Below are 13,747 nucleotides of genomic sequence, written 5' to 3' on the forward strand. Positions count from 1 at the left end.
GTGGCCGCCTGTTCTCTGGAAGGATCAGTTTTTCCCTGGAAACACTCAGTGGAGTCCTGCCCTCCACCCCTCTCCCTTTTCCTGGAATGAAGGCTTGGGGTGGAGAGGAGAAGGTCCCAAGGCCACCTGGATGCACACACAGTCATGTCACCAGCCCAGCTTTGGCTCCAGAGCCCCTGCCCCCACCCCATCATCGAACCCAGGCTCCTAAGTACACCTCTGCCTCATTGAGGGAAACCGAGGCAGACAATCTGAAAACCATCGTCCTCCACAACTGGGTCCTGTCAACCCAGAGGAACACGGTTCAGTTCATGTCTTTTGAGGGGTCATGGTGACCAATCCCCTGCCTCGGGGAGGCCAGGGGCCCAATGAGGGGACCACTTCCCTTGTGGGCCTGCTCTGTTGTGTAATCAAGAAGTTCCTGCTTATTCGGGTGCCTGCGGTTAAGCTTCGGACTCTTGATTTTGGCTCAGGTCATGACCTCACAGTTCGTGATATGGAGCCCCACGTAGGGCTCTGTGCTGAGAGCGCAGAGCCTGCTTGGGATTCTCTCTCCCTCTCTCTGCCCCTCCCCTGCTCTCTCTGTCTCTCTCAAAATAAGTAAATAAACATTTAAAAAATTAAAAAAAAAAAGAAGTTGTTGCTTATATCCAACCAGATCATCCCCATTTCCTCCTCTGTGAGCTGGAGAACAGACTAGCCCCCACCCCCCTCCCCAGCCAGCGAGGCCTGGGCTTGGGGTGCAGGGCATGGGGGGCACCGGCAGGGGAAGGTCTAGGCCAGTAAGGACTGGGGGAAGTCCTCTGGCCTCTCACTCTTTTGCTTGGCTATGGCCTAGATCTTTCTCCCTCCCCCTCACTCCCTCTCTGCCTCCTGCTTTCTCTGCTACTACCTATGTTCCTCCTCCTTCCTCTCCCCTGTCCCTCTGTCCATTCTCTGGCTCTCTCCTCACTCAGCATTTCCCTCTCTCTGGGTGCCTCTCTTCTTGCCTCACTTTCCCTTTCCCTGCTTTCTCCTTTGCTTTCTTGCCCCCTTCTCCTTCTTGTTTCTGTTGGGTCAGTGGCTCAGCCACCTCCTTGCCACCACTCCATTGGTCCCCACTGGCTCCTTTCCAGCCTCCCTTACTCCTTGACCCATCTCCCAGCTTCTCTCTTCCCCTGTGGTCCCCTCCTGCAGGCTCACATCAGACCCCTGGAGAGGGCCCATGGCTTTCTGGATAAAGTCCCTTCTGTGGTACCAGACTTGCTGGCCCTGCCCCCACTGAGTGCCTTCACCCACTACTGGCACATCTCAGCTGAGGGTCTGTCCTTCCTCTGGGCCTTTGCACCTGTCCCCTCCATCTGCAAAGCCATATGCCCCATCCCAACTCATTTCCAAGTCACTTCCAGACTGGGACCCCTCCCCACCCCCTGGGCTTTCATGGTCCCCGTGTGGTCCCTCATGTGCTCCCCATTTCCTGCCCAGTTCCCTCTGAAGGCAGGTGTCTGTCCAGCACAGAATGTCAAAGCTGCGAGACACCTGACATGGCTTAGGGGTGGGAAATCCAGGGATATGCTAGCCAGGAGGACTCCCTAACAGAGGCCAGTTGAGGCAGAGTTGGTAGGGGGAGGGTGTGGGCTCTGAAACTACAAGCCCAGACCTTTCACTTTATGCTGGTGAGTCAGGGCCCCCTCTACGGGGTCCCAGGCAGGCACCCCTAGATCCTGCAGTGCGCGACTCTGCTCCCGGCGTTGCTGGCTGATCAGTGCCACCCCGGCAGGCGGCCCTGGGGCCCAGCAGACTGTAAATCACCACCATTGTCTGCCTGGCCCCAGTCTCGCCCATACTTTAAAAGGGAAGGACAAGAATCTCCCCGCACTGGCCCCTCCGCCCGCCAGTCGAGAGGCTGGTGCAGCAGAAGAGAAAGAGGGTCTTTATGCCCACGGGCAGGAGGGCACCACATCCCCGCCCAGTCCCCCGACGATGCCCTCTGGTGAAAGGAGCCTTTGTGAAGCCCCCGAGACCGGCCAGAGCAGACACACGGCCCGCCCCAAGTAGGAGGCAGTGGCAGGCAGCTGGGGGGTGCTGTGCTCCCGGTGAGGGGGGGTGGTCAGAGGCCACCGTGGGGGAGGCCTCGGGGCCCAAGGACCTGAGGCAGAGGTTGAGTAGTGGCAGGAAAGGAGAAAGGCCACGCTCAAACTGTGGCAGTCGAAAGTGGGCTCACAGTTGCCGCGTCCTGTGTCCACACAGGCCCTGACCTTGCACGGCTGTGAGGGCCAACTTCCTGCAGACCTGTCACAGGGGAGGACAGCCTCCCCACCTCACTGAGCGCCCCCCCCCCCCCACCATGGCTGACCGCTTTCTCACCTGCTCTGCCCCATTCCCGGCTTTTGAATGGCTGGGCAGCCCACCTGGGGACTCTGTGATGCCATTCCTTCCCCCTCGAATGCTCTTCCCAGCCTCCTTCTCTGAGAGCCTGCTCTGCCGCTCTACCTGCCCTTCCCCACCTTCCCCACCTCCAGCCTGCCTCATCCTTTATCACATCTGCATTTTTCTGTCAGTCTCCCCAGCTAGATGGGAAGTTCAGTGAAGGAACTTCTCTTCATTTCTTTCCTTTATCTTGCCCCTGACGCACTGTAGGTAGATGCTGAATATTTCTGTGAGTGCATGAACAGATCATTTCATTTCACTTACCCTTCCTCCTACCCTGCGAGGGAGGAACAGTGATTCTCTGTCCTGGGACCGAGGCATCTTCCTCAAGTTATACACTGAGAAAGAGGTAGAATTGGGGATTTAGAGTCAAGGCCGGTGGACCCCAAAAGCCATGCATTTAACCTATGTGCTCCCTACTTCCCCACTCCTGCCTGGCCGGATCCCAAGGAGAGAAAGGCTTAGCCCTTAGGGAACATTCTTGACTATGCCCTTGGGAAGCAGCTCTGGAGTTCAGGTGGCCCAAACCCTCCCTTGCAGGTTGCATGGGATCCAATGTGGGGTCCTCAGGCACAGTGCCCTCTCTGTGAGAACGGGGGTGGGGGTGGGGGGTGAGCGGCAGCTTAACTGCTCTCTACACCTCACAGCTGCAAGTCTGACACTGCCCAGCTACGTATCATTAGGCAGGGTTCCTGCTCCTTCTGGAACCTCAGTGCCCCACCTCCCACACCAAAGTGGGGCAGTAGACCTGTCTAGAAGGTGCATCTGTGAGGAACACAGGTGAAATTGTGCAGGAAAGGGCTCCTGGGATCTGGAAAGCAAAGCCCCAGATAAAAATGTGACCCTCGCCCCATCTGCAAAGGCCTGAACCTGGCAGGCAGCTAGGGGTGGGAAAGATGCCAGAGAAAGTCTCAATCCCCCTCGGCCCTCAGCTGGAGGAAAAGGCTGAGCCAGGGCTGCCAAAGCCGTGAGTCAGCCGTCCTTGAAAAGCCAGGCAGCCCAGGGCCCGGCACCATGGAACCCAGACCTCCTCTGTGGTTGGGGAAGTAGACAGGGTCTCCCCAGGGAAGAGCAAAGCCACCCAGCCAGGAGCCATTGGGACGTTGTCTCTTCTGAGCCTGATCCCTGGACCTGGAGTGAATGCTGGCAGCACCTGCTGGACAGCGCTGGCCCCTGGGATGGCGCTTCCTGACAAAGGCCACCCTCCCTGCATCCTGCTGCCCCAGGTCCAGAAGCCCACAGTGCCCTCCCCCAACCCAGGGACCCTCTAAGCCAGGGACAGGGCCTTAGAGAACACCAAGGCAGCCCCTTCACTGTGCAGATGGGGGAATCATCCCAGCTGCTGGGTCACACAACCAGCCGGTGGCAGAGCTGAACCCTGAGGCCTGCACTTGGCTCTGCTCTGCGGACAGGTCACGCGAGTGCAGCTGCCCCTCTCAGCGCTGGGTTGGATACTCCAGCACAGGCAGGCTCTGACTCGGGAGGGGAGATTCCACCCGGTGCCCCCTCTTGCCCCATCCCTCACCGCCCCCCACCCCCACTTGTGGTCTGGCCACATGGAATGTCCTGCTGCTCCCCAAACTGGCCAGGCCCCCTCCAATCTCTGGGCCTTTGCCCACGTTGTTCCTTCTGCCTCGAAAGTCATTGCCTGTTCTTTTCCCTGGCCAACTTGTTCCACCCTTCAGCAACCACTGCAGACAGTAGACATGGACTCCTCCAAGAAGTGCTCCCTCTCCTCTTGCCCTGTCTGGATTCCTACCTACCACAGAGGCCACTCTGAAGGGCTGTGGTTCAGCCCGGCCCCAAGTGCCAAGGCCAGTGCATAGCAGGGCTCAGTGAGGGGCCTGCAGATGAAGGGGAATGAGCTCCCTGTGGTGGAGGGTCTCTCGGATGGGGGGGAGCACCCTGCTCCTCCCTCTCACTTCCCTCCTCTGACCACTTAAGTAGCTGGGAAGATGGAGGGGCACCTGGGAGCTGGAGAGCCGCTCTCCCCCAGGGGGCCCGGGTTGCCTCGCCCTTGGAAGGACCAACTCCACCCCATTTCTCACTTCTGCTTCCTGAGCCCTTACTGCTAACTGCTCTGCTCTCTGTATTTCCATGATCAAATTCCAGGCACAGGAATTTGAAGGCTGAGTCCTGTATCACCAACTAGTCAACAATTCAGGACCCAATTATCTCCAGCCAGAAGCCCAGGGCAGGTTCACATTCCAGGGACGCAGTGATCCGCTCAAAAGTCCATCCGTTCATTGAAAAAAAATGTGCTCTGAGCACCAAACCTGTGCCAGGCACTGTCCTCAGTGCTGGGGACACAGCAGGGAAGAAATGGATGCAGGCCCTGTCCTCTCTGGGCTTACAGTCCAGTGGGCTCCTCCCTCCTCCCTGCACTTCTGGGAACCTCCACCTCCCTCCCTGGTGAGGATTTCTTCCTTTCTCCTCTTCGTGAAGCCCCTTCTGGAGCCCTCTGTGAAGGCAGGCACACAGATCCCCTAGAGGGTGGCCAACCCTAATGATGTCCGTGAGGATGATGAAACAGGGCAAGAACAGTCACCATGACAACGCCCGTGGGTGCCGGGTCCTGCCCTAAGCACAGTCCATCCATTTTCTGGGGATCCCCACCAAAGCCCTAGGAGGGGCTTATCACTATCGTAATTCCTGTTTCTGTAAATGGGAAGGCTCAGGGAGGCCCACTTTATGGCCTGAGTTCACAGGGCCGGTAAGTGGTAGAGCCAGGGTTCAAGCCCACCATGGTAAGCCCTAGAGGGAAGGGGGGGTAACCTCTGGCCGCTTGGTTCCTTCTGCCCCAAAGTGCTCTCACCTGCTTGTGATCCCATGGAGAAGAAGGGTAGATGCCACCAGAGGGTATGGTCTCCACCAAACGTGGTTTCTGCTGGGAAGGAGGTGCTGGGAAGGTCTGCCTGAAAGGGGGTGAACAGTGACCACAGGCTGCCCGCCAGCCTAGCCCCTCACAGGCAGCCCTCCCCACAGCCCCAGTCTCTGTCACAGGGACCTCCTTTTCCTCTCCACTGTTGCCAGTGGCACAGGGGCCAATATGGGAGGCTGTGTCCACTTTCCCCACCCCTCCAGCTAACCCAGACTACACTCAAGACGCTATCTCCGTATTGGGCATCCCCGATCTCGAGCCTGTTTCCTCGCTGGTCTCTACAGCCCCAGCCTCAGGGAGGATCACGTCCCGCTCCCCAGCACCACCCATAATTAATCATGTGGGCTGCCCTCCCAGCCAGGCCCAGCTCTGGCCCCTCCAGCCCACCCTGTTGCCAGGCCCCAACACAGCCATCCGTTGTCCCCTGGTCAGAAGCCAGTGACCAACTCAAAATAACTATTTCTCTTCCCTCCAACACAACTGTCCTTCCTGGGGAGGACAACAGCTGCAAGGGATTAGGGGTGGGGAACAGAACCAGAGAGCCCCCGACCCTCAGCCCTACACTCAGGCCTAAACCCACAGAGCTGGAGACCAGAGCTACAGGCATCGGGTGAGGAGAGCCCACCTGCCCCAGTGTCCGGGGCTGCCTTCTCCCCCCGGAACGAAGTCCTCCTCCCCATGAACAAGGAGCACCAGGGGAGCTGAAAGGCGGCAACCCCCCCCAGCCCGACCTCAGCCAGGCCCACCTGTGGCCAGTCCTGGGCCTACCCCCAAGCCCGAGGTTGCTGCCTGTGGAGGAACTGCATGCTCTTGCTACATAGGAAGCCAGAACGCTCACTTCTGGCCTTTGCATCTGCTGTTCCCTCTGCCCAGACCGCCCTTCCCTTTACAGCCCGGTGTCCCCGCCTCCTAGCCCCTCAAAGCCCTCCTGCGTAGAGCCTTTCTTGAGCTCCCAACCCCCTAACAAAATTCAGAGGCTGGAAGTTACAGCTCCTACCTGACCGCACACCATCTGTGATGGTACTTTTCACGGGAACAGATGCCCGGCAAGGATGACACCATGAAATGGCAGAACCACCCTCGGCTCGAGGAGATGCAGGGCTCTTTTGGACCCCGTAGTTGAACTGGACTGGCCAGGCCTCACTTTGAGCAGTGACCTCTCACCCAGGGCCAGTTCAGGCGGAAGGACAAGGGGAGGCATGACTGGGCCGGAAAGGGCCCCGGGATGCTCGGAGCTGAGTCCCCAAGGCTGGGCTGTCACTGCAGTGCCCACCTCAGGAGCATCTGTGCAGGAATAGGGCACTTGCTACTTTCCGAGTGGCCGCTGTTCTCTCAGGGGGGCTCCTCAGTGTTGAGCTGGAGCTAGAGTCTGGCCTCAACTTACCATCCATCCCTGGAGCCACCCTCACCGCCCACTACCCCCTGCTGGCTCCTCGCACCCACTGCGCGGTCCCTGGCTCGTTCCTGGCTCCTTCCATGTCGTCCCTTTCCTGGGGCAGGCCTGATCATTGCTTTCTTTCTCCAGGTCTTGGTCACACGGGCTCACGAGGCCACATTCACAGCCCCCGCCCCACACAAACACAAGAGCGGGCATGTCCTCACGGACCTTCACCTGGCAAGTGGCATTTTCCTCCTGCCCTTGGCCTTTTCCCTTCCACCTCACCCTGCGAACTTTGAAGACAATCTTCCATTACGTATATTTAAAAAAAAAAATTTTTTTTTTAACGTTTATTTATTTTTGAGACAGAGAGAGACAGAGCATGAAGGGGGGAGGGTCAGAGAGAGAGGGAGACACAGAATCTGAAACAGGCTCCAGGCTCTGAGCGGTCAGCACAGAGCCTGAAACGGGGCTTGAACTCACGGACCGTGAGATCATGACCTGAGCCGAAGTCGGACGCTCAACCGACTGAGCCACCCAGGCGCCCCTCATTACGTATATTTTTGATAAGCCACCTCATATATGTTTCGGGACTGACATGAGATATATGTTAGCCAGTAAATAAATATTACCTGCTCTTCCTGTGAATTCATTTAATCCTTTGCTACCCTTGCCTGAAGGCACTTGTGGTCTGAGGATAAGGGGGCAGCACCCGGAAGGGGCAGGTACTATAGGGGATGGGCTGGCTACACTTCCATTACCTATGTCCTGTGTCACTTAGGTTCTGGTAAACTGTGGCCACCTAGGAACCACCCCAAAACCTCCTGGTTTAAAACAACGAAGGTATTTTTAATTTTAATTTTATTTTAGAGACAGTATGAGCGGGGGAGAGGGCAGAGAGAGAGACAGAGAGACAGAGAGGGCAGAGAGAGAGACAGAGAGAGAGAGAGAAAATCCTAAGCTCAGCATGGAGCCTGACGCAGGGCTCGATTCCACAACCCTGGGATCATGACCTGAGCCCAAATCAAGAGTCAGATGCTCAGCTGAATGAACCACCCCTGTGCCCCCAAACCAGTACCGTTTTATTTGCTCCTGGTTCTTCCACCTTGGCTGAGCTCTCTGGGGCAGTCCCTTGGCTGGTCTTGCTGGGAGCCACCTGGGTAGCCTCACTCAGCTGCAAGCCGAGGCCTTGCGTCTCCGCGTAGGCTGGGCCTCCTGGTCAGTCCTCGTCCGGCTGTCTCTCCACGCAGTCGCCAACATGATCACTCCAGCAGAGTGGCCGGGCACAAAGAGCTTCCAACAGTGAAAACCCAGAAACTGTCAGGCTTCCTTAAGACTTTGCCTCAGAGCTGGCACAGCATCACCTCCGCCACATCCCGTAGTTAGGTAAGTCACAGGGCCAGCACCACACCAGGTGTGAACACTCGGCGGCTATGTTCATCTCAGGCCACTGAATCAACAACATACGCGGGACACACTGGAAGGAATATGTGACAAATTGTAACGGTGGTAATTTGGGGCGGTGGGAATATGGGGGCTTTGAACTTCTCTATTTTTACATTTGAGAAAAAGACAAGAAATAAAGGGGAGGCTGAGACAAGGCATCCAGTTCACTGTTCTGAGAGGAGCTGTCCCCGGCAGCTGTCATGGCAAGTCGCCTTGATTCCCGGGGGAGCCGGGGCCTTTTGGCCTGATGGGGCCCTAAGAGGGAAGCTGTTCCTGACACCAGGACCTATCACTCTGGGAAAAGGGCCTTTGGGCGGGGCCTAACAACAGGCCTGAAATTTAGGCTTGAGACATACTATCTGAATGAAGTCGACAGCAGCCAAGGTATCTGGCCAGGAGTGAAAGATGACGCTCATCACTCATGATGCAATTTCGAACTTGCTTCCCATTCCCAAGGTTCATCACTAAAATGCACCCTGGGTGTTTTTTAATTAATCCAGTGATCCCTCACTGCCCAAAAGGATGGTCCAAAGACCAGCAGCATTAGCATGACCTGTGGGCTTACTAGAAATGCAGAATCTAGGGCCCCACCCCAGACGTGAATTTTTACAAGATTCCCTAGATGATTCTTATGCACAATTACATTTGGGAAGCCTGTTCAAATCTGTTCTTAAAAACACGATTATACTACATTGAAACTATTTTTTCTTTGATGGTGATAAAGCCTTATTGTTTTAGTGAAGGCATTTAAAACAGCATTGTCCAATTAAAATTTTCTTTATCTGCACTGACCAATATGGTGGTCATTAGCCAGTTACAGAGCGCTTGAAAAGTGGCTAGTACAACAAAAGAATTGAATTTTCCTTTAAATTTAAATTAAATTAAATGTAATTTAAATAGCCACAGACTGCTAGAAGCTTCATGCTACTGTATTAGCATGGATTTTAAATCGACTTCATTTTTTAAAGGTCTGTGCACCTAGAAAATTGCAGCCGGGCTCCCCAGGGGATTTTGCACAGCCATGAACTCCTTGTTACAATGTGATGTTATGATGGCAGAAGAACTATATATTTTGGTGTTTGAACCCAGCTCCTGTCCAGAACTCCTAAAACCTTTGTAATTTCCTATTCCGTTAAGGTGCTAGGAGCATCTCTTGTTTGCCCTTGTTTCCTGACACAGAGCTCCCAAATCCCTTGGAGTTTCCTGGGTGATGGGAATATCTTTTGCTCTAATGAAGTGACTCTTGGCAGGCTCCTTCCTGGCTACCTTCAGCACAGGGGTTGGTGACCTGAAAGACCAAGCATGGTCAGAAGCCTGGGATGTTCAGCACTTCCCCCCACCCATCCCCTGGGTTCATCCCCATGATAAGGCCTCCATAAAAATCCCTGAAGTATGGGGTTTGGAGAGCTTCTGGATCCTGGTGCCTCTGAGGCTCACGGAGCCCCCAGTGGGAGGGGAAGGTGGCAGCCACCCTGGGTTCCCCACACCATGTAAACTCAGCCTTCTGGGGAATGTGAGGTGACCTGAAGCTCCCTTCAGGCCTCAACAGCTTCCCCGAGCAAGTGGGGCTCAAGGGGATAGCTAATGCCCTCTTCCCACAGCAAAGGTTGGTGGCCCCTGTGGGGTTCACTGCCTAAAGAAGCTTGAGGTTCTTCATTTCCCTTATTTGGGGTTGCTGGGATTCCCTGGGGCCGGGGCCGGCCCGGGGCTGGTAAGGAACTTGTGTTGAGTATCTCCGCTCCCCTTCCCCTCTGCCAGCACACGGACCAAAGTGAGCACAACCTCCGGGAATGAATCTCTACTCCCTGTCATTATAACTTCGTCGTTGGTGAAATGAATCCAGTCCAAATATGTGAGTGGCCATAAGTGTTATCTAGGTACCTCTGTCTCCAGTAGACTTGGGGCATGAGAACTTGGCAGGCCCAACCACCTAAGATCTGCAGAAGGTTTGAGTCTGGAACTCCTATAGGGAGTTCACTGCCCCCGTCCCCACCCGCAGACCCTTAGCAGCAGATTCCCATGGGATTCTGCTCTCCCCTGCCACCCATCCCCCTGTTCCCCATGGACGTGCATCTGCAGAGAGCGAACAGATGCTTTGCCAAGCTTTCGGTGGCAGGAGTCTTTCTCACGTGCTCCCTAGTCGCTGTCGCACGTGGGGTCTGAGATTTGCTTTCCCAGCAGCACACCTCCCGGTAGCCAGCTCGGAGGGGGAGAACTGTGGCTTCCCACTACCTCTCCTAGGCGGGGCTCCTGACAGTCACCAAGAACCTGACATGTTGGCACAGGTAGGTTTCCAATACCAAAAAAAGAGGCTTGGAAGGCTTCTGTTCTTTAGACTTCAAGTGAACATGAGGGCAGCCTTGGGGTGGGGGCAGCTTAGGAGGGGGCCTTGGAACCCAGGGGCTACTGTGTGTACAGGCCTATTCTACTATATCGACTGAATTTACTGTATTCCCTCCCAACTGCCAGGAGGATTCACAACTTAAGACTTGATGGAAGAGAGTTGGGGGAGACCCAAGTGATGAGGGAACTCGTGAGAGTCCCTGTTGACATTTATTACCTTCATGCAGTAGAAGGGCAGCGGCTGTCAGTGACATTCGACACCCCTTAATAAGGGGCTCCAGCCACCGTGTTTCCATATCCCACCCTTCACATACTGTTTTGCTTTGCTTTCAGACACCATGGATACCAAGAGGCACAATTTTTCCAAGGCTCGTGCTCCATCCAGATGTGCAATGCCTTGCGGATTTGCGATTTGGAGTGTGCCTACCACAGCTCAGAGGCACTCGTGGTTTGCATTACAGGACTCCGTATTTGCAGGCCCTGGAAAAGGTGCAGAGATGGAAGTTCCGGACTAGAATTTTGTATCAAAGGAACTTAAAGTCTGAGAGGGGCTTTGCTTTACGCTTTCCTTTCTTCCCAGCATCTGGCCTCTCTGCAGGTATGGCATCGATTCTTGCTCTTGGAACAGCTTCTCAGTGCCAGAAACACCACAAATCACCAGGGGAAGGTGTTAACATGCAGATTTCTCGGCCAGATTTAGATCTCCTGAAAGAAAATCTGCATTTTAACGAGCTGGGCCTCAAGCGTATGCATTTTAATAGGCCAGGGCTAAGTAATCGAAATTTGACTTTTTTTTTTTTTTTTTTTTTTGAGAAATATAATCAGAAGAATATACTCCACAGTGTAATTCAAATTGTAATGAAGCAAACATCGGTGTGTAAACACTCCCCAGGTTGGGAAATAAAGCACTGGTGGTCCTTGGAAGTTCCATGAAGCCCCTCTCCTGTCACTCATGCCCCCGTCCTCCCACCCGCATCCCCCACCTCTGGGTGAAACAGTGTCCTGAGTTCTGAGATACCCAGTCCCCTTGCTGTCACTATGGCTTGTCATTTATAAATGCATCCTGGAATATATTGTTTTGCTTATCTAAAAGTCATATAGAAATGGAGGGGCAGCTGGGTGTCTCAGTCGGTTGAGCATCCAACTTCGGCTCAGGTCATGATCTCACAGTTCGTGAGTTTGAGCCCCATGTTGGGCTGTGTGCTGACAGCTCAGAGCCTGGAGCCTGCTTCGGATTCTGGGTCTCCCTCTCTCTCTGCTCCTCCCCTGCTCATACTCTATCTCTCTGTCTCAAAAATAAGTAATCGTTAAAGAAGTTTTTTTTAAGTCATACAGAGAAGGAATCATCCTTGATATACTGTACCTTGCTGTCTTCACCATGCACGGGAGTCATATGCTTCCTCTGCTGCTGCACCTGTAGCTGCAATTTGTCCCTTTTTGTTGCTGTATAGCTTTTTGTTGTGTGAAAACAACACATCTCGCTCGTAGGCATCTCTTCCAGCCCAGCTCTGAGGCACACTTCGTGTGTTTTCCCCATCAGGCTGATTTTGCTGAGGAGGAAACAGCAGGTCAAAGAAGTCAAGTGATTTAAGAGCCCAGCACGGGGGTTCAACAGCCTGAGTTTGAAATCTGCTTCCGCCAAGGGGGGCATCACTGTGTGAGCTCAGGAACACTCATCTCTGTGCCTTGGTCTTCTCATCTGTAAAATGAGAATGGTTCCTGTTCCAGTGCTTCGATAATTCAGTAAAACAAATACCCGTAAAGCAGGTAAAACTTGGCCTACCCCCTTCAAATGCCTTCAGATCAGAAATGGAAACTGGGGCTTCTGTCTGACTTTATATTATTTCGGTGGTTTATATTTCCCATGAACATAGGCTACTTTTATGATCCATTAGTGAAACAGAAACCTTTGCTCTACAAGCTTTTCACTCTTCACCTCAGCGCTGAAGGTAAGCTAACATGCAGCCACGAGGGGACAACCAGGCAAGGCCTCACTGTGGAGGCAGAGCCGAGTCTGGCCTTGAGATCTCTCCAGCAGTGGGGTCTGGCCTGGCCCAGCCACCCAGGGGGACATTCTCTCACATCTCACTGCTCTCTATAAAAAGGGCACACCCAGACACACAGGATGCTGGTGGACAGGGGGAGTGCCCACGCAAGCAGGACAGGGATGGCATGTGACTGGTCAGGTGATCCAGGTCCTTGTCCCAGCCCATGTCTCCCTGGGCTGTGGCATCCTCATCAGTAAAATGGAGGAAGAGGAAGAGAGGGCTTAGACAAGGAGAGCGCCAAAATCTTTCTCAGTGAATTCTCAGTGAGGCTTTTGGCTAAATCTGCTGAGGTGCTGGGGAAATCAGCTTGGAGGTCTGTCCCTTGGCATGCCTGACTTTCCTGAGAGACACCCCAGGAGGGGGCCAGTCTGGCTACAGGAAAATCATTCAGTGGGCCAGTGGCAAATAAGGGCCACAGTGGATCTGCTCTCACCCAAGATGAATCCTGTTGGGAATGGTTGCACACCTGTCCCTTCAAGTTCACGACGATTAACTAACACTCTCACTTGGAAGGCAATTCCTTCTAAAACACACCATGACCTCCAAGGCGCCTGATAACGCGACCCTGCCCACTTCAATTTCTCCACTGTAAGGTCACTCTGGGCCCAGCTCCAAGGAGGCCGCTAACCCTCACAGCCTGTCCTTTCCTTCCTCCTGTGCTCAGCCTCCTAATGGTTTGTCGCCGTCTTCCTGATGAGCTGGAAAGCCGAGGGCAAGGGGCCATGCACTCGTTGGTTCCACAATTCACACTGGCCTGGGTCCAGCTTAGATAATACACCCCATCACCCCCAACGCCCCCTCACTTCCTCTCAAATGGATATGCAAAGCATCTGGGAAGTGGACAGCTGTCGCCTTCCACCCCAAAGAGGGAGGTGAGGTAATCCCCATACATAGTCTGACAAGTGCCTTGGGGTGAAAGGGGCTCTGTGTGGAGGAGAGTGTATTGCTGTGTTTCTCTGGACTTCCAGGAGCACTTCCCTGATGGCCTGGCACTGAAGAGAGATGAAAAGTTAACCGGGTTTCTTCGCCTCCACAAAAGCATCTTTCTTTCAGGCCACAATAGACACCATGTTGGAAGGAAGATTTCAGCGTCCAGTGACCAGAGATAGGGAGCTCTGTTGAAGTCTCTGGCCACCCCACCGCCACCCATCTCTGAGGATTCCAACTATAACCCTGAAGGCTCAGGGGACAGGCCCACGGGATCTAACAACAACAACGCTACTATGTTTAAGGATGGACAAG

Source organism: Panthera leo, chromosome E2 (assembly GCF_018350215.1).
Source record: "Panthera leo isolate Ple1 chromosome E2, P.leo_Ple1_pat1.1, whole genome shotgun sequence".
Lineage (NCBI taxonomy): Eukaryota > Metazoa > Chordata > Mammalia > Carnivora > Felidae > Panthera > Panthera leo.